This window comes from Pelophylax lessonae, assembly GCF_965119305.1.
Source record: "Pelophylax lessonae genome assembly, chromosome: 2".
NCBI lineage: Eukaryota > Metazoa > Chordata > Amphibia > Anura > Ranidae > Pelophylax > Pelophylax lessonae.
In genome coordinates this window covers 616,483,828-616,503,763 of record NC_138769.1, presented here as the reverse complement: position 1 = coordinate 616,503,763, position 19,936 = coordinate 616,483,828, and the positions used below count along the sequence as shown (strand labels likewise).

General features: G+C 48.4%; 1 long non-coding RNA gene across 1 annotated transcript in view; it reads right to left on the bottom strand.

The window, feature by feature from the left end:
* The window catches only part of LOC309547707, a 58,592-nt gene extending 49,202 nt beyond the window's left edge, over positions 1–9,390 (bottom strand). Inside the window, exon 1 of the long non-coding RNA XR_014224979.1 lies at positions 9,311–9,390. This is a non-coding gene — a long non-coding RNA (uncharacterized lncRNA). The remainder of the gene's footprint in view (positions 1–9,310) is intronic.
* Positions 9,391–19,936: the final 10,546 nt, after the last annotated feature.

Here is a 19,936-nt window from a genome sequence, read left to right as displayed (position 1 = left end):
ACGGGGTCGCAGACGTTTGGCAGATCTCAGGTACTCAAGGTTTTTATGGTACGTGAAAATGAGAATAGGGTGTGCCGCACCCTCAAGCAGATATCGCCATTCTTCCAGGGCGGCTTTAATAGCAAAAAGTTCCCGGTCTATCACATCATAATTCCTCTCCGCCGTGGAGAGTTTTCGGGAAAAGAAAGTGATTGGGTGCATCAGGTCCTTGACCCCCTGTCTTTGGGAGATGACTGCCCCAATAGCGACTTCTGAGGCATCTACCTCAAGGAGGTAGGGTAAGGTGGGATCTGGATGGCTCAGGATAGGAGCAGATGTAAAGAGCTTCTTTAAAATCATGAAAGTGGACTGGGCCTCAGGAGTCCAAGAATAACGGACATCTTTCTTGGTGAGCTGGGTGATAGGGGAGATGATGTTGGAGAATCCCCTTATGAACCTCCTATAAAAATTGGCAAAGCCGACAAAGCGCTGCACTCCTTTCTTATCAGATGGCGGAGGCCAATCCAGAATAGCAGAAACTTTCTGGGGGTCCATCTTTATTCCTTCCGTGGAAATTATTAGCCCCAAAAATGAAATGCTGCTTTGCTCGAAGTCGCATTTTTCAGCCTTGGCATATAGACCATGCTGGCGGAGGCGGATGAGAACATTTCGGACATGCTCGCGGTGTTGTTCCAGGGATGCGGAAAAAATCAAAATGTCATCCAGGTATACAATGACAAAGATGTCTAACCAATCCCTGAAGATGTCGTTCACGAAATGTTGGAACGTAGCCGGAGCATTACAGAGGCCGAACGGCATCACTAGATACTCAAAATGTCCGAACCGGGTGCGGAAAGCCGTCTTCCGCTCGTCCCCCTCTCGGAAGCGGACTAGGTTATAGGCCCCACGAAGGTCCAATTTTGTGAACAGGGCAGCGGACCTGAGTCTCTGAAAAAGCTCGGGAACCAGAGGAAGGGGGTAGCGTTTCTTAATAGTGATCTTGTTTAGATCCCTGTAGTCAATACAAGGTCGGAGAGAGTGATCTTTTTTTTCCACTAAGAAAATATCTGCTCCCGCCGGAGAAGTGGATGGGCGGATGAACTCTTTCTTTAGGTTTTCGTCCACATAATCCTTCAGCACGTCCAGTTCCCGTTCAGATAAGGGATAGATCCAGCCGAACGGAATCGCAGCCCCAGGCAGCAGTTCGATGGGACAGTCATACGGACGATGCGGGGGCAAGGTCTCGGCGCCCCGTTTACTGAACACGTCCAGAAAGTCGTGGTAGGCCTGGGGCATGATGGAGCGTAGTTCAGGCTCAGACTCGAGACAGAGTAGGGCTTTGGAAGCTTGGAGCGGCATGGGTAGGCAGGAGTTTCTGCAATATGATGACAGGAATTGGATGGCTCCTGTGGTCCAATCGATCTGCGGGTTGTGGGCCTGCAACCACGGCAACCCCAGGATAACGGGAAATAAGGTAGATGCAATAATGTCCAGACTTATCATCTCCTTGTGGCCAGACGAGGAGACCATGGGAAGAGGAGGGGTTTCCTGGGTCACAGGTCCGGATTTAATGTGGGATCCGTCAGCCAGAAAGATGGTGAGGCCTTGGGTCTTCGGCTGGAGAGGTATGCCGTGTTGAGCAGCGAAGGTGCGATCAATAAAGCAGCTGCAGGCTCCTGAATCAATGATCGCTGTAACCGGGACGGGACCTTCCGAGAGCTGCAATGACACAGGGAAAGCTAGGTGAGAGGTATTGGTAACAGATGCCACACAACTGGGTGTAGGAACAGAACGAAACTTGCAGAGTTTTGCAGGGCAGGAACGCACATAATGGCCGGCTTCTCCACAATAGAGACAGAGGTTACCCATTTGCCGACGATACCTCTCTTCTGGAGACAGGGCTGGTCGCATGATCCCGAGTTGCATGGGTTCAGGCATATCTGGAGTGGCACCGGTAGGAGCAGGACAGACAGGGACTGGTCCAGTCGGGGAAAAACGTGCGGGAGTAGTCACCCGTGGCAGCATCCAGGTTGGCCGAAACTGTTGTGGAGGCCGCTCTGCCCGGCGCTCCCGGAGCCGGCGGTCGATCCGAATGACCTGGGAAATCAGATCTTCCAGGGTGTCAGGTATACCCACTCGGGCTAGTTCATCCTTCAGATAAGCCCAGGCGGAACTGGTAGCGCAGTGCCGCCTCGTTCCAGGAGGTATCGGAACTCAGGCGGTGGAAGTCGGTGACGTAGTCCTCAATGGGCCTGCGACCCTGCTGGAGAACGTGAAGTGCAGCTTCTGCGGTGGAGGACCGCTGCGGATCATCATAAAGTTGAGCCATGGCCGTAAAAAATGATGATAATGAGTCCAGATGGGGACTGCTCTCCTCTAGAAGCCGATGGGCCCAGGATTGAGGCTCGCCTAGGAGCAAAGAAATAACAAACCCCACCTTGGTGACCTCCAGGGAAAAGGTCCGAGGCTGCAAGGAGAAGTACAATTGGCAGGCATTACGGAAGGCTCGGAATTTACCCCGGTCTCCGGAGAATTTTTCGGGGTTAGGAACACGGGGTTCCGGTGGCAACATCACTACCGTGGGACTAGGAGCAGATCCTGTAGACGCTGCAGAGGTCAACGGAGCTGATAACACTGGAGGGTTCCCCGGGAGAGTGGCGGATTGTAATCGTCCCTCTAGCTGTGTGTAACCATCCTGGAGGGTCTTCACGGCTTGTGACAGGGCTGCGAGGTGCTGGCAAATTTCCTCCAACGGTGAGGCCTCTCTTGCAGGCTCCGACATGGCTGTGTTGTACTGTTATGAGGCAGGTGGAAGCCTGTCGTGCAGAGAAGGCTTACCGTTGCCAGTGGGCGGAGCTTGGTTGGAAACCTGAGGTGAGTAGCACAGGCTAACCTGAGGTGCGGGGTCTAAGCATCCACCGGTCTTCACCAGGGCCTCTGAAGGTGAGGATGGATTTGGCTGCAGGTGGATACCAGGTCGCGGTCCCCAGGGTCGCCCCACCAGGGGGTAACCGGTCAAGGTCCGAAGGTGGATGAGCCGACAAGGAGAATCCAGAAGAGTAGTCAAAACGAGCCGGGATCAGGACAGGCAGCAAACAAGCGAAGTCAGGGACGAGCCAAAGGTCAACAGGTATCAGACAGGAAATCAACAGGAAGCAGGTTCAGAACACAGGAAGCTGAAGACAACACAGCAATGTGCAGTGCTGTTGAGCTGTTTAAATAAGGCAGCCTGTTTGCCAATTATTGCAATTAGTCTGCTCTGGATTAACCCTTTAGGTTGCAGACAGCACATCATGACACACATCAGTGTGCTCAGGAAGCGTTCCTAACAGACACTCATACCACACTTACTACCAGTCTTTCAAGAAGCCTCAAACACAGCCTCCCTCCCCCCAGAAATGCTGTCAGCCACTATTATTACAATTCCTAAACCGTGGAAAACCCCCGACAGACCCCAAAACTTCAGGCCAATTTCACTTCTGAACGTTGATGTTAAACTTTACACCAAACTTATTGCAAAAAGAGTCCCTAAATTACCCAATTCTCTGATTAGACATGACCAGGTAGGTTTTGTACTGGGCAGACAGGCTTCAGATGCCACGAGATGAATGCTAACCTAATCCACCTGTCCTCGGTCACAAAAAGGCCTTCTCTGCTCTTTGCTTTGGACGCAGAGAATGCCTTTGACAGGGTCCACTGGGGATATATGTTCAGTGTGTTGGACAAATTTGGCTTTAAAGGTTTAATCCGCACGGCTATTCTGGCATTTTATTCCTCACCTTCGACCCATGCCTACACAGACGGTTTATTCTCCTCCTCCTCCTCTATCACGAATGGCACACGACAAGGCTGCCCGCATACACCATTGATTTTTGCCCTCATCATGGAACCACTAGCCGAAAAGATTAGAACACATTCTGAGATTTCCGGTACTGTCTGTAGGAAATAACATCATCAAATAACTCTTTTCGCAGACGACGTCATTCTTTCTCTTTCAAACCCCACCCGTTCTCCCGAGGAGGTACAACAAATCCTATCCCAGTTCAATGCGATTTCCTTTAACAAAATGAACGCCTCCAAATCCCAAATGCTAGGCCTAGATCTGTCCGAAGAGACAATACACACCTTGACAGAAAAAATTCAATACCAATGGGCTCAGGAAAGTATAGATTACTTAGGTGTTCACCTAACCCCTGCAATCTCAGATATGTATCGCCACAACTTTCACCCTCTAATACAAGACACTAAACGAGAGTTAACCGATTTGAAACCCCACTTCCTGTCATGGTCGGGACACCTCACAGCTTTCAAAATGATAACACTACCAAAACTTTTATATTTCTTCAGGACCCTGTCTATCCACATCCCTAACTCCTTTTTCATGTCCATGCAGTCTACCATCTCTGACTTCGTATAGGCAGGGGAAAAAACCTAGATGCCAAGCTAAAATTCTAATTAAAAAGAGATCAGCGGGTGGCATGGGCTCTCGATTTTAAAAGACTATTACACTGCATGAATAAGAAAAAAAAAACAAAGTAGTTGGGATTAGTATAGCGCTTGCTGTTAATAGCCAGGGGTAAACCAATTGCTTGTTAATAGCCTGGATAAAAATGTGTGAGGATAATATAAATTAATTATAGATGGGATATAAGTAAATGCAAAATAAATTGATTTTATGACTCAACAAATAACATATACTAAATACTGGTAAATCACACAAAATTGTAGTGCAAGATCAATAAATAATCATAAAATATCAGGTGATAAAAAATCAATCAAATACCATAAGTGCCTAAAAGTACAAATAAGTGCCAAACAAGTCCAAATAAAGTTCATATGTGACTTGTGTGCATATAAAATAACTTCAGTGCCAGAAGGGAAGAAAGTGCAAGTGCTTGTGCCGGATCCTCCAGTAGTACAACTGCTGGTACTTGTAATGGGGCTTTAAGAAATAATGGGGGTGCGCACTCACCAGAGGTTGTGGGTCTTAGTTGCAGTATGGCAGAAAGACCTTAAGAGCCTTGTGGCCTCCTAGGCCACAGAGATGGAAGACAATATCTAATCTATAGCAGCTGCTACTACCACCCCTTCCCCCACTTATTTATATATTTATATAATTACTTTCACACTCCCCCCAGAATAGGCCATCCATAGGCGCAAAGAATATACACCTATTGGAGTATATACCTTCATCATTATTACACTGCATCACTACTAGACCAACTAGGATATTGGATATCCCCCTCTCATTCCAAACCAAGGTCGTCTCTAGAAGGTATTTCCCAACCCCTTACGAAACCTATTACTGGCAGCCTCACACTCACCAAAACATACTTTTGCTGATCACCCACTCCTCTCTGCCTCAACGGCAGCATGGTGATACTTAATTCTTCAAAACCACCTACCCCTCACCCGAACAGAATTCCCACACCTCTCCTTTCTTTACCATACCATACTGAGGACCTGGACCTTTAACAATGGGTCAACTCTGGCATACAATGTGTTTCTGACCTCTATCGTCATGATAAATTTCTCTCTTTTGCCGACTTCACACATTTATACCCGCAATTGGGAAAAGAGAGGTTTTCATATGTTAGATTTGTCCACCTTCTTACGCACCTCCACCCCCTCTATACGAGTATCTCTTCTACAGCTTGGTACCTTTGGAACGCAGCTGCCCCGAAACGTGGGGGCATCTCGCTGTGCTAAGATCTAATGCACACCAAAACTATCTTTACCAAAACTGCCTAAATGCTAAAATGGGAAAGAGATCTCAAAACTAGCAATACGGATACTCCATGGCGCCAAGCCATTTATCAGAATTATAAATACACTAAGGGCATCAACCCTTGGGAAATTGCCCAGAAACTTCACCAATGGTGGTATCTCACCCCTTACCTATTGGCTATATTCCTGAACCTGCCTAGTAAACCTTTAGACCAGTGTTGATGGGGCTGCGAACATGTAGACACCTTAATACATATGTTCTGGTCGTGCCTCCATCTCCACAGCTTCTGGGCAGCGGTATTTCGCCTGATGTCCGAGGTCACAGGACTTATGCTAAAAACAGATCCTGCTCTTGCCATTCTGAGTCTAAACGCCTCTGACATTCATTCCTCCCTCTGTCCTACCTGTATGTATATCCTTAACGCTTCTAGGCTCACTTTAATGAGAAAATGGAAGTCCGCTGAACCTCCCGAAGTAAGGGAAGTCATTGGACTGGTAAAAAAAAGTGCACGTGTGAACTTCTCCAAGCAATTAAAGATGGCGGATTTTCTAAATTCTCTCATGACTGGCTCCCATGGTGCTCTAACTTTAAAAAGCACATACTCTTAACTTGAACTCTTTGATTTATTTGCTCTTACTGGTGTTCTCCTAGTCACCCTGCTATGCTTTTTATTGATTCTTATATTGTTACATTTATGTAATATGCATGTCTTGAATTGTAACGTGCCCCCTTGATTGAATCTTGCACTGTTATCTATATGATTTGTTACTGTTGTTGCTTGCAATGCTATGAATCGATTTTTTCTTTTCTCTTTGTCCACTCTGTTGTACTCCCTTTCTTGCTATAAAAATACAATAAAAATATTTGGGGGGAAAAAAACAAAAAACTAAAGGCTCATCAGATGGAACAGGGCCCAGTGGTGATCGTCGCACGGTGTGACCGGGATCCAAGACTGCAGCTCAAGGATGTGTGCAGGAGACAGGAAAGGTGCCGGCACTCGTCTTAGCCCGGGTAGGCTACGTCTGCAGAGAGGCTTGAATTGCAGCGCCAGAGCGCGTGACGTCACCGGAGGCGAAAGAGGAACACCGTACGTTTCAGAGGATGTGCAATGGCCAAACTGGGCACCTGCGCTCCTTTTTCAAGTGTGTGGGGCAATGAGAAAGCCGAACAATTTAAGTCTGATGGATGGGGATGTTATATTCCATCATTTATCTAACATTATTTATTTCAGGTACCTTCCATTTTCCATATTCAGCCGCCCCTTGATAACTTATATAGTTTAATTTGATCAAGACTCCTATCCCGCAAGTACTAATTTTATGCCATTAAATTAACTGTCGAGTTGCCTACATACATTTTTTATGTCTATACACTCATTTATATATTTACATTTTTGTATATATTCTCTTCCTTATACTTTTACATTTACACTTGTTTGTGTGTACGCGGGTGCACAAATGTCGCACGGATACACACGCAGATTTTTTATCTTCTCTTATTACTCCACATGAGCATATCTTTGTAAATGATCTTTATTATTATTTATATATATTCATTATTTTTATTATCAGCATTTATTCCACCTGTTCCATCCGTTCTATGCTGTAGAGTGTTAGGTATCTTCCTATTGTTATAAAGTGTGCATATATATTTAATTTCAGCCATGTATCCTTTTACCTTTTGGTACAGTGCCTTTATTAAATGTTATCTCATATTGTTTTGCTTCCGTTGCTGGTTGTTTTTTTATTTCTGTTTTTTCCTCGTATCATGTTAACCAGTTGTTGCCACTTTAAGGTTTGCTATCAGACCATATATTGCCCCTTTAAGACCTGTTTATATGCCCATCCATCAGACTATAATTGTTCGTCTTTCTCATCGCCCCGCACACTTGAAAAAGCATGCATGCCCAGATTAGCCGTCACGCATGCTCTGAAATGCATTGTGTTCCTCTTCCGCTCCTTCGGTGACGTACCACGCTCTGACGCTGCGATTCAATTATCTCTCCAGACGTAGCCTACCCAGAAGACAGTGACTGCCGGCACCCTCCCTGTCTCCCGCTGACATCCTTGTGCAGCTGTCGCTTGTAGTTTACCAGGAGGATCCCCCTGACACTAGCTAGCGATAGTGAGTAGAGAGAAATAAACAAACATTCTTAAAAGAATATAAAAACTATGACCAAAGTCCCCGCAGAAAATCTAGGTCCTACTCCTTCACTAGGCTGCAAGAAACTGATATATGAGCACAGTGTGTCTGGGCTTATGTCGTGAGGGACAGCCCCTATAAGCGTCTTGAGTGAAAACTTTTCACTGCCAAGTTTAATCCTGTAGATGGCGCATAACCCAATAGTGAAGAAGCATAAGAGCTGCATCTGTTAATGGACGATAAAGTGTAGCTGCTGACTTTTAACATACACTCACCTGTTCCACGGTCCAGCGATGTAGCCGCCCAAAGCCTCGCTTCAATCCCTCTCCTCTCCACGGAAACGGCATTGCGAGTGTGGGCACCCAGCTGTGACAGCTTGCGGCTTCACAGCCACAGCCGGGGTTGAGCCAGGCAGCGCCTCCCCATTGGTCGGATAATCTTCTGGGACCTGTCCAAGAAGATTGTAAAGAGGGAGGGGGAGAAGAGAACTTGGTGACATGTCAAATGTGGCATATTTGGGGGAACTTAAAGCGGAGCTTGCCCTTTTGGCTGGAGCTCAACTTTAAGGTAAATTAACTGGCGAGCTCTTCCATGGAGCACTAGTGTGGAACTTCAAATTTCATGGAACAGGATTTGGCACAGTGATTTTTACAGTAGCTAAAAAAACAGGAGATATTGCTTTGGGGAGATTATGTCCAAATGAGTCTCATTATAACACTAGATAGGATTTTGGTAACGTCAGTATTCACATTTATGCATTACAAAGTCAAGTCAAGTCAAATCTACTTTATTGTCAATTCTTCCACATGTACAATACATACATACAGAGAATCGAAATTACGTTACTCTTAGACCCCCGGTGCATACAGATAACACTAACAATATAGCCTAAAAATCTAAAAACGCTAAAAAATAAATAAAAATAAGGTTAAAATAAAAACAGCGCAAGGCACAGATAAAGTGCAGACCAATGACGTTCCATGGTGAATGAGGTAGTGAGCAGACCAATGCTGCCAAAGTGACTGGTGCAAGTCATTGAATGCTAGTGGAAGGAGGGGATGGAAGGACCTAGGGATATGGGATCTAGGGAAGGGGAGGTGCTTAGTTCAGTAGTGCCTATGGCAGAAAAGGGACAAAGGGGCAGGTTTGGAGCGAGATCAGCTTCCTGACAGCCTGATGGATAAAGCTGTCCTTCATTCTGCTGGTCATGGCCTGGAGACTCCGCAGTCTCCTCCCTGATGGCAGCAGACTGAAGAAGCTGTGTAATGGGTGGGTAGGATCACCTGCAATGCATAGAGCTTTGCGAGTGAGACGGGTTCCATAAATATCCTGAAGGGAGGGGTGGTTTCATAAAACAAAAGTATCATGTAAAACACACTTTATTGGCTGCTGTCTATTTTTTCCCATTCACTGCAACAATGAAATCTTTCAAAGCATTTCAATAAAAAAATATATATTCACCTAGCTCCAAGATGTCACAAGGGGAACAATGGCTGCATGTGCGGCACAGCGTAGATAAACTCCGCTCAAGCATGATAAGCTGCTTGCTTTGAGTTAAACGGTGAATGTAAAAGTTGCAGGGATTAACAAAGTGACTAAGGCATACAAGTTCCACATTGCCTGCAAAAAAGAAACATTTATTAAGAAAAATTTATTTTTGTAAGAACTTACCGTAAAATTATTTTCTCTGAGTCCTCTGACAAGACGCAGCTCTTCAATGTTTCTTCACCAATGGGTTATGCGCCCTCTACAGGAGTAGACTAGGCAGTGAAAGCTTTCACTTGGCACGCCTATTGGGGCTGTCCTACACACATAACCTCTGATACACTGTGCTCATAGATCAGTTTTGCAGCAAGCAGTGAAAGAAAACACAAACCAAACCCAGAACAAAGGAGTGGGAGCTGTGTCTGTCAGAGGACTCAGAGAAAATAATTTAACAGTAAGTTCTTACAAAAATTACATTTTCTCTAATGTCCTCTGACAGACGCAGTTCTCAAATGTTTCTTCACCAAAGGGACATCCCATAGCAGTGTAGGCATGAGGGGTGTAAAGAACGCAAAAATATTGGAGTACACTGGCCCTTTAAATTGCGATTGCGGTCCGCACCGATATTCCGCGCTACCGCTTGGGTCCCCCTTTAAGCTAGCATGTGTCCTTACAGGAGTCAAGTGTGTCCGAGGAATGCCCAAAGGACTAAGGACTAAAAACCCCTTACTGTGCCAGCAACCTGGAGAAGCAACCGCTCCGCAATCTGTCTTCAGCAAGTGAAACCTCTGGGAGGAAGTGAACAAACAAGCACTAGAGGCCCAGCTAATAGAATCTAGAAAGGAGGCACAGGGAAAATGGCTGCCGCCCTCACAGCGCGGCCTGCCCACACTAAAGATGGTGACCAAAAACGGCGCCAAACACTCAGGGAGACAAGAAAAATTGGATTTTTGTAAGAACTTACAATAAAATCTTTTTTTTTTTTTTTTAGTCCTCCGACAGATGAAGCCCTCAATGCTTCTTCACTAATGGGTTATGCGCCATCTACAGGAGTACACTAGGCAGTGAAAAACTTTCACTCGACACGCCTATAGGGGCTGTCCCTTAAGGCCTAATCCCAGACATACTGTGCTGTGAAATCAGTTTCGTAGCAAGCAGTGAAAAAAGACACAACCAACCCCAAAAGAGAGGGGCGGGAGCTGCGTCTGTCATAAGACTCAGAGAGAAAAGGATTTTATGGTAAGCTCTTACAAAACTTCAATTTTCTCTTTCGTCCTCTGACAGACGCAGCTCTCAATGCTTCTTCACTAATGGGACGCCCCAAAGCAGTGTAGGCACGAGGGGTGGGAATAACGCAACCAAAAACAGTAACGCAATTCCAAGGCTAAAAACCTCGCCAATAGGGCAACAAAAAAAGCTCAACCAACACCAACAGGAGCTTACCCCAAAAACAAAAATTAACCCCCAAAAGAGAAAACCATGTCTCTTCGTCAAACAGCAGCCAGCAAAACTTTGCGGCCAAAGGAAGCATCCGAGGGTGCCATCAAATAAACCTTGTAGAATTTTGTAAAAAGGGTGTATAGACGACCAGGTCGCCGCTTTACACATCTGAGCCACAGAAGCCTGAAGGCGAAAAGCCCAAGAGGCACTCCGCGCTCTAGTAGAATGCGCCCTCACAGGGAAAGGAGGAACTTGAACCTTTAACGAAAAGGCCTGAACAATTGTCTGTCTGATCCACTTTGATATGTTTGCAGCAGCCGAACCCTTATGAGATCCCTCAGGAAGGAAAAACAGAGACTCAGATGTCCGAAATGACTCCGTGGCCGACAGGTAAACCTTGACCGCCCGAACCACATCCAGCGAATCCAAGGCAAATTCCTTGGGGTGCTTGGGCTTAGCACAGAGCAAAGGTAAAACAATATCTTCATTGAGGTGGAAAGCGCATGCCACAATGTCATGGAAGTCTTCGGGACAAGAGAACACCTGAACCGACTTCTGGGCTTTGCGGGAGCCAAAAACTACCCGCTTTCCTGACTGTGTGGGCTCATCATCCATTTGCAATGTTTGCCTTAATGAACGAATCAGTGCTTCCACCATAGCGTTCTCGCGCTGCAGCCGAGGACGACACATCCTGCTCACCATCTGACTGCGAGGACAGACAACCCTCAGGGATGGGATTGTCCGTGGCGACCATATCAGGCTCTGGAGCCAAATGACGCACCCCTTGAATAAAGGTGCGAATCAAGGAATTAGTCGCCAAGGGATGTTGGAAGTAAATGGCTAAGGCCTACACCTGACCTTTTATCATGCTTAAAGCCAAACGTTGCTCCACTCCTTTCTGCAAGAAGGCTAAGATCCTCGCCACCGAAAAAGAGTGAGGATGCAACCCTTGCGACTCACATCAGGCAATATACATCTTAAAAGTATGATGATGAATCTTCCTGGAAGTCGCCTTCCTAGCTCTCAGCAAGGTAAGAATCACAGAAACAAAGCTGCAGGAAGGAGACATACAGCGCAGAGCCGACCCCACGTGATAACGTTTATTGTAAACACATAACACAATACAGGTCAATCGCACTCACAGGCGTTTCAGCAAGGACCTTCTCCCCCTCTCCCTCTCGGATGACCTACGGTGAGCCCTGCAACCGACGATCAGCATAGGACACCACCGCTGCTGGTCCGTCTGTCTCCGGTCTCCCCGCCGGATGTCTGCATGCGGGTCAACTGAGCGACTGAGCACAGACAGACCCCCCCCCGGCTACTCCCGACTGTACACGTATGCCTCAGTCTCGGCCAAGGTAACGCTGGATACCAGACAGACAAGGGTAGCAAGGATCACTTGATGGTTACCAAGACAACATGTTTCGGAGGCTAAACCTCCTTCAGGCCCCGCCCCTGCTCCTCTCCAGTCCTTTTTTATACATGACCCCACCAATCTCAATTATCTTAAAGGGCCAGACCCGGAGGTAATCCATCCCATGTGGGAAGGGAGGAAAATTAGGGACTTACAAGCAACCCAATGTAGATTGCCCAATACAGTTCCATATGGAGCCAATAGACACTACCATAAGATTAATGAAATGTTAAAACTTTTTTTAAAAACTTTAAAAAATTATATAAACTAATTTATATATAATTATCATAGCAACAAGCCACAAAAAGATTAAAAAAAAAAATTACAGAATCAGAGAGACCTCTGTCTCTCAACATCTGGCCTTCAACGGCCATGCCGTTAAAGCCAGCAACTGTAAAGCAAGATGGAAGATTTGCCCTTGAGACAGATGATCCTCTCTCAGAGGCAGTCGGCAGGGAGGCTCGATGACCAGCTTTACTAGGTCTGCGTACCAAGACCGACGAGGCCACCAGAATCACCTGCACCTTCTCCACCGCCAACCTGCGGAGAAACCTCAACAACATTTGTATAGAAGGGAAGGCATAAGTCAGCCAATACCAGCTCCAAGTTATCACCAATGCATCTGTGGCGTCGGGCCAGAGGATCTCGACCCTGCCAGTTCTCCACTCCTGGAATGTGAACTACGGAGAGAGCCGGAACATGTGCCTCGGCCCAAGTCTGAATCTCGTCCACTTGCTTGGCCGCTCGGGCACTCTTGGTTCCCCCTTGGTGATTGATGTAAGCCACAGCCGTGGCATTGTCGGATTGCACCCGAACCGGAAGACCATGCAGCCGAGGCATCCAATGGAGCAGGCAGAGTTTGATCGCCCTGAGCTGCAGGACATTTATCGGTAAAGACGATTCCACCGGCGACCAAGTTCCTTGGGCACGAAGGGTGTGCAGCAATCCACCCCAGCCCGTCAAGCTGGCATCTGTGGTGATAACTGTGCACAACAGCAGCAGAAAGGACCTACCCTGGTTAAGAGCGGGCGACTGAAGCCACCACGATAGCTCCAACCTCGTGAGACAGCTTAGACATATCATCCTGTCCAAGGACTGCGGATCCTTGTTCCACTTGGAAAGAATCTCTGCTTGTAGAGGCCTTGTGTGAAATTGGGCAAGCGGGACCGCCTCAAAAGGCAGACACCATCAGCCCCAGGGACCTCATACACATCCGCAGGGAGGAAAGATCATTGTCCATCAGGATCTCATGATCTCGCCCTGCAAGGTCTGGAGTTTTTCTTCTGGAAGGATGAGTCTAAGACCATGCCTAGATAACTCAGACGTACTGACGGTGTCAGCGCAGACTTCTAGAAGTTGATGGTCCACCCGAACTCATGAAGCGTCTGAACCGTGAATGTCATTTCATCTGACAGGGTGGTACAAGAGCTCGCCCTTAACAGGAGATCGTCCAGATAACCGAGAACCGCAATCCCCTTATTGTGTAGCAAAGGCAGCACCGGGGCCAAAACCTTGGTGAAGACTCTGGGAGCGGAAGCTAGACCAAAGAATAATGCCACAAATTGAAAGTGCTCCTCCGCCACCAAGAAACGGAGATACCACTGATGACCCTGAACAATAGGGATGTGCAGATACGCATCTTTAAATAAAGAGGATTTTCTGGCCTCCATCGATTTTAAAAGACGCCACCAACGACCGAATGGATTCCATCCATAACGTCTGCACCTGCACAAAGCGGTTCAGCGAATTGAGGTCCAGAATTGGACGCACCTTGCCCTCTTTCCCGGCACTGTGAACAGGTTTGAGTAAAAACCCGAAACCTGTCCTGCTGAGGAACCGGGATGATTACGCCCTGTGCAAGGAGATCCTGCACCGCCTCCCTGAGATCTGTCAAATGATCCAGAGACAAACAGAGATTTGATGGAAAGAACCTGTCTGCTGGTCGAGATTGAAAATCGATCTTGTACCCTGTACGAATCGGTTTGTTAATCAGAGATGTCCAGGGTTCCTGAAACTAACGCAGACGTCCCCCCACCCCTGAACCAAGTGAGGGCGTCCCTTCATGCAGAGGAGGATTTATCCGCAGCACCTGACTGGCCGGCCTTGGGCTTACCCGACCAAGCCTTCTTGTGTCCTCCGGAGGCTCTGAACGGCTTGCCTTTCTGCACCGAGGCACAAAAAAGCCCTATGTGAGCCTTGAAGGAAGGACCCCGTTTACTGCGAGGTACTTTACCTTTTGTGGATTGGGGAAGAAGAGTACTCTTACCCCCCATTAGACCCTTGATTAACTCACCTAAGGAGTCACCAAACAAACATTCACCTAAAAAGGGAAGATCAGTTACGGCCTTCTTAGAAGCCTGGTCAGCCGACCAGCTCTTCAGCCACACCTGTCGGCGTATGGAGATCCCCACCGCAGTCACTATGGCAACCAGAGGAGCCGTGTCCAGGCCGCAGCACACAGGTACACCATGACCTGGGCCATCTGATCCGTGAGCTCAATTAGAGTGGGAGGAACCGACTCAGCGTTCAAGTTGTTCCTAAGCACCTTGACCCATTCTGTAACCGTCTGAGTAACCAGGATGGATGCGAACACAGGTTTTATAAGCGAACCCGCCAACAAGTGCAGGTGGCGGAAAAGGGATTCCATTTGCCTGTCCAGCGGGTCCTTAAACAAAGGGGAGTCTTCAACAAGGTACCACAGTAGATTTATTCAACTAGGAAACAGTGTGATCCACCTTAAGTGAAACTGTCCAACGATTGGAAACTGAGTCTGCAAAGGGGTAACGGCGCTGAAAACGCTTGGGCACCATGTGCATGTGCTTAACGTGCCACCATTGCTCATTCACAATATCATGAAAATCCTCGAGACAAGGAAAAATCTGACCCGACTTCTGGGCTTTGCGGGAGCAGAAGACAACCCGCTTTCCTGACCGTGTGGGCTCATCATCCAGTTACAATGTTTCCCTTACTGGAGGAATCAGTGCTTCCACCAGAGCGCGTTCCTGCACTGCAGCTGAGGACTCATCTTCCTTTTCACTGACTGACTGTGGACAGAGATCCCTCAGAGATGGGATTGTCCGTGGCAATCACACCAGGCTCTTATTTAGAAGACATAGGCCGTTTGTGGGTAGTAACTTGTTTAATCACAAGATCCACCTTTGACGCCAGAGTTTCTAAGGCTGCAGACAGAGAAGGGAGAGATGGCGATCCGGATGGTCTGGATGCACAAATAAAATAAGAGGGGAAATTTTCACCTTGGGACTCTATTTTGCAGCAAAGAAAAAAATTAGTACACTGCCCCTTTAAATTGCAATCGCAGTCCGCACCACTATAACGCACTAAAGTCGGAGTCCCCCTTTAATGTTTTTATGTGCCCTGACAGCAGCGAAGTGTGTCTGAAAAATGCCCAAATGACTAAAGACCCCCTTACTGTACAAGCAAAACGGAGAAGCAACCGCTCTGCAGTCAGTCTTCAGCATGTGAAACTTCTGAGAGGAAGTGGCCAAACATCACTAGAGGCCGAGCCCACCTGTGTAGTCTACAAGCTACAACAAAATGGGGGCGTGGCCAGGATGTGAAGCTGAGCAGTCACACTGAGCTCGAGCTCTGATCCTGACGTAATCCTATCATACTTCCTTCCATCTATTTCTCATCTCGGCACCACTTAATCTTCACCCTGGGTTCCAAGAAGGCGGGCGGCACCTCGCGGGCTCCTCCACTGTCTCCGGAACTCCCTCCCGTCTCCCGGGCCCTACGACGGCCATCTTGGGCACACGGCCATCTTACTCCACCATGTCTACGGGCACACAGACTGAAGCCAGACCAGGCGGCTCCATCTCCATCTGACATCCTGGAGGCCAATAAAGCTTGTAAGAACACCCTCACAGTCAAAATTGACTACTTGACGACTGATATTCTTATCCGCCGTGACCTTGATAAATGTCGGTCCAGGATGACGGAGGTGGAGGATCGCATCTCCCAGCTGGAAAACTCTACGCGGGCTGACTCCATGGAATTACATGTCCGACAAGTGCAAGTCGAGGCTCTTCAGGACCGGGCGATTGATACAGAAAATCGCCTCAGGCGTAACATTATCCGCATCCTGGGGCTGCCGGAACGCCTTTTAAATCTGAAGTACTTTATACTGTCCTGGGGAGGGTATCTGCTTATTGTCCTTCTTAAGTTACTTCTGCTGGGGGACTTCCTCTACCCGGACCTGGGCAGGAATACACCCCCCAAAGCTTTCTCGGGGAACTCCTTAATTGGACGGTGGTGGCAGGAGTCCGGGAGGTGTGGCAGTGGAAGTACCCCCTGCAGAGAGTCTATGCCTGCTTTTCTACCACCTACAAAGTGTCCTCCAGAATTGACTATGCTTTGCAAACCCGGCCCTGTTGTCCGATGGGAAGGAGGTTTGGTACCTGCCTAGCTGTCTGTCTGTCCGATCATAGCCCTATGTTGGTCGTTTTGCGCTCCGGTTGTGACTGCAGCAGCTCACTGTGGCGCCTGGGCACCCAGTGGATTGACCAACCGGACATCTCAACACAAACCCAGCCCGTGCTGCGGGAGTACTGGGACATTAATGCTGGATCGTCTTCTGGAATAGTGTGGGACGTGTTCAAACCATTTACACGGGGCCACTATATATATACGCTATTAAGGCTATTAAGCTACAGCTGTCTGTCCACTCAGGAGGAGGCGGTCGAGGAGGCTTCTGTCCGCTATGGGCGCCACCCCACGGCTTCCACCTTCGAGGTGCTTCAGGCTTCTAAGTTACACCTGCACCTACAACTCTCGGAAATCAAAAGGTTGTCTATGAATCAATCTAACAATTTTTTGAGCAGGGTGACCGGAACGGTAGGTTACTGGCAGTTTTGTCTCAACACGATGCACCCCTAACCCTGGTACCCGTGAGCTTACCTGCCCCACAGGGGGAGCCATCACCTCCCCGGAGGCTATCTTAGAGGAATTCCGTGCCTTCTACTCTATTTTGTACACCACCACTCTCCCCCCTGATCTCCGCCCAGAAGACATGTACCCTCTCTTGGATGCGATAGCTCTGGGCTGGCTGTCTGTCCAGGAGAAGTCCAGGCTGGTCCAACCGGGTTACTGCGAAGGAGGTGGGGGCTGTGATTCGTTCTATCCCTGGAGGCAAGGCTCCTGGCCATGATGGATTACCCATTGAGTTTTACAAGGCCCACTCCAGCCTTCTAGCCCCCCTTTTGGCCTTGTTATTAAACGATTGCCTCGAGTAGGATGCTCTCCCCCCCCCCCCCCTCTATGGCTGAGGCACATATTCTGATCCATTAACCTCCTAAATATACCAAATTGTGTGCCTCTTACAGGCCTATTGCGTTACTTAATAGTAACCTCAAAATTCTCACCAAGCTCCTGGCCTCCAGACTCCAGCCGACACTTCCCTCCGTCATTGTTTAGGACCAGACCGGCTTCATGTCACATAGGTCTATGGACATTAACCTTCGTAGACTGTACACAAACTTACAGGCGCAACATGAAAATCTAGGCATGAGAGTCGTCGCCTCTCAACATTGAATGGATGTTTCGGTGGGAGAGCCTTAGAAGCAAGGGTTTCCCCCTTCTGATCATCAGGTGGCTGCAAATCATATATAGCTCAACAACTGCTGCTATCCTTCCGGGTGGTAGACTGTCCCCCCTCGTTCACATTGTCACGGGCACGCAGCAGGCCTGCCCTCTCTCTCCGGCCCTGTTTGTCATAGCCATGGAACCACTGAATGATGCGCTTCGCGTCTCTCCACACATTAAGGGCCTACAAGTGGCCTGGCTGGAGGAGAGGGTGGCACTGTAGGCGGACGACCTACTGCTGTTCCTGAACGCTGCAGGGCCCTCCCTTGGGGGCGCCCTGCAAATCCTGAATGCCTTTTCCGAGGTGACAGGCTTAAGAGTCAATTAGTCTAAGTTGCAGCTGCTAGCGATTTGACGACGAGGCAAGGCGGCAGGCCCCGTCCAATATCTCGTTGCAGTGGGAGGAAAGTTTTACTTACCTAGGGGTGCAGGTGTCCCAGGATTTTACTTCTCTTAACCTTGACCCGAAGGTCTCAGGGATTAGGGTAAAACTGAAGGCATGGCACTCACCCCAATGGACCCTGGGGGTCTGTGGAGGCGCTGTCCCACTTACTCTTCAGGGGCCCCAAAGCCCCCTACGCCCTGACTACCTCCATGAAGACAATTCGGGCTTGGAGGCAGGGCCTGATACTGGAGGTGTGCCCAAGCACCGCTGTCTCCCCCAAAGCGCCCCTGTGGATCAAACCCTCCCTGCCACACCTATTTCATCTCCCCCATCCAGCGGCCTGGACCAAATACGGTATTAGAAAGATCTCAGACTTCACCCTCCCTCCTTTTGGACAACTGCTCAACTCTAAAAATGTCCCACCCTCCCACCTTTTTCGCTACTTGCAGTTGTCTCATGCCTTCAGAGCCCAGATTCCCAACCCCACCCCCCCAGGGCATCGCAGTCAGTACAACCAGATCTGGAAAGTGTCTAGAGGTATGACTGCTCTGAAAGCGCCACCTCGTTCTGTCATGCTCATCTCCTTTGGGTCTCCGCTCCGGGGCTCTCTGGCCTCCATTCTCGCTAAGCTAGACCCGGAAGGGTTGAAAGTATGGGATTTTCCCTTCAAAATCTTAGCTTCCCTCAGAGACCAGTTGATTCAGTACAAGATCGTTCATAGGGCCTATCTTACCCCTCACCGCTTGCACATCATTCACACCTCTCACTCTCCAGACTGCTGGAGATGCGTTCAGACCCCAGCCGATTTAATACATATCCTCTGGACTTGCATGGAGCTCTCCTACTACTGGACACAGGTGTTGTCGGTGATTGCCACCTTCCTACAGATTTTAATTGACCCCTCTCCTAGACTTGTCCTATTGGATGATCTGCTGCCCAGGGTGGTGGATCATACTCTCATGGGCCTCTTGCTTCTTTATGCTAGGAAAAACATTGTGCTTCACTGGAGACAGCGAAACCCCCCCACCCCCAAGCGTTGGTGGATTCGGTGATACCACTATACCGGGAAACTTACCATCATAGAGGTTGTCCTAAAAACATGACAGAGTCCGGACCAAGTGGCTGGCGGACTCTTCCTCGGCATTAGTTACCTAGCTGACGAATGTGCCTTTTGGCCCTTGATGCGGCCAGTGCTTTGGTGATTGCTGGCTAGTCTATGATGCTTCCTTCGCTCCCCACATAGCTGGTTGCCTTCCTTTACTCAGTTACCTTGGCCTTGAAATCCACTGTTATTTCTAACCCCTGCATGGATGATTCGCAGCTGCCTTCCATAAAAACTCTACTTGTAATGTGAACCTGTTGCACTAGGTTGTTTGTTGTTGTGTTTTGAAACACCAATAAAAAGATTTTTAAAAAAAAAAAAAAAAGCTACAACAAAGTGGTGCCAATAGAAAAGGATAGGAAGCAAAGGGGAAATGGCCACCGCCCATACAGAGCGGCCTATGCCCACACTTAAAATGGTGCCAAGCACTTAGGTATCCAGGAAAGAGGCCACCATGGGAATCCACCTAAAAGGACCACCCAGGACAAGGTTACATCTTCAATATCCCCCCTAGGCGTCAGACACCGCTCTAGCGCCCCCAGCGGGAGCAGAGAGGGCAGGATCTGCCCTGGCAGGAGTGGGGGATCTTCCAGGGAAGCACAGCCCTGCTATTCCTAGGAGTGGGCCCCATCTCCCCCCTCAGAGGTCTGTCTCAGTGAC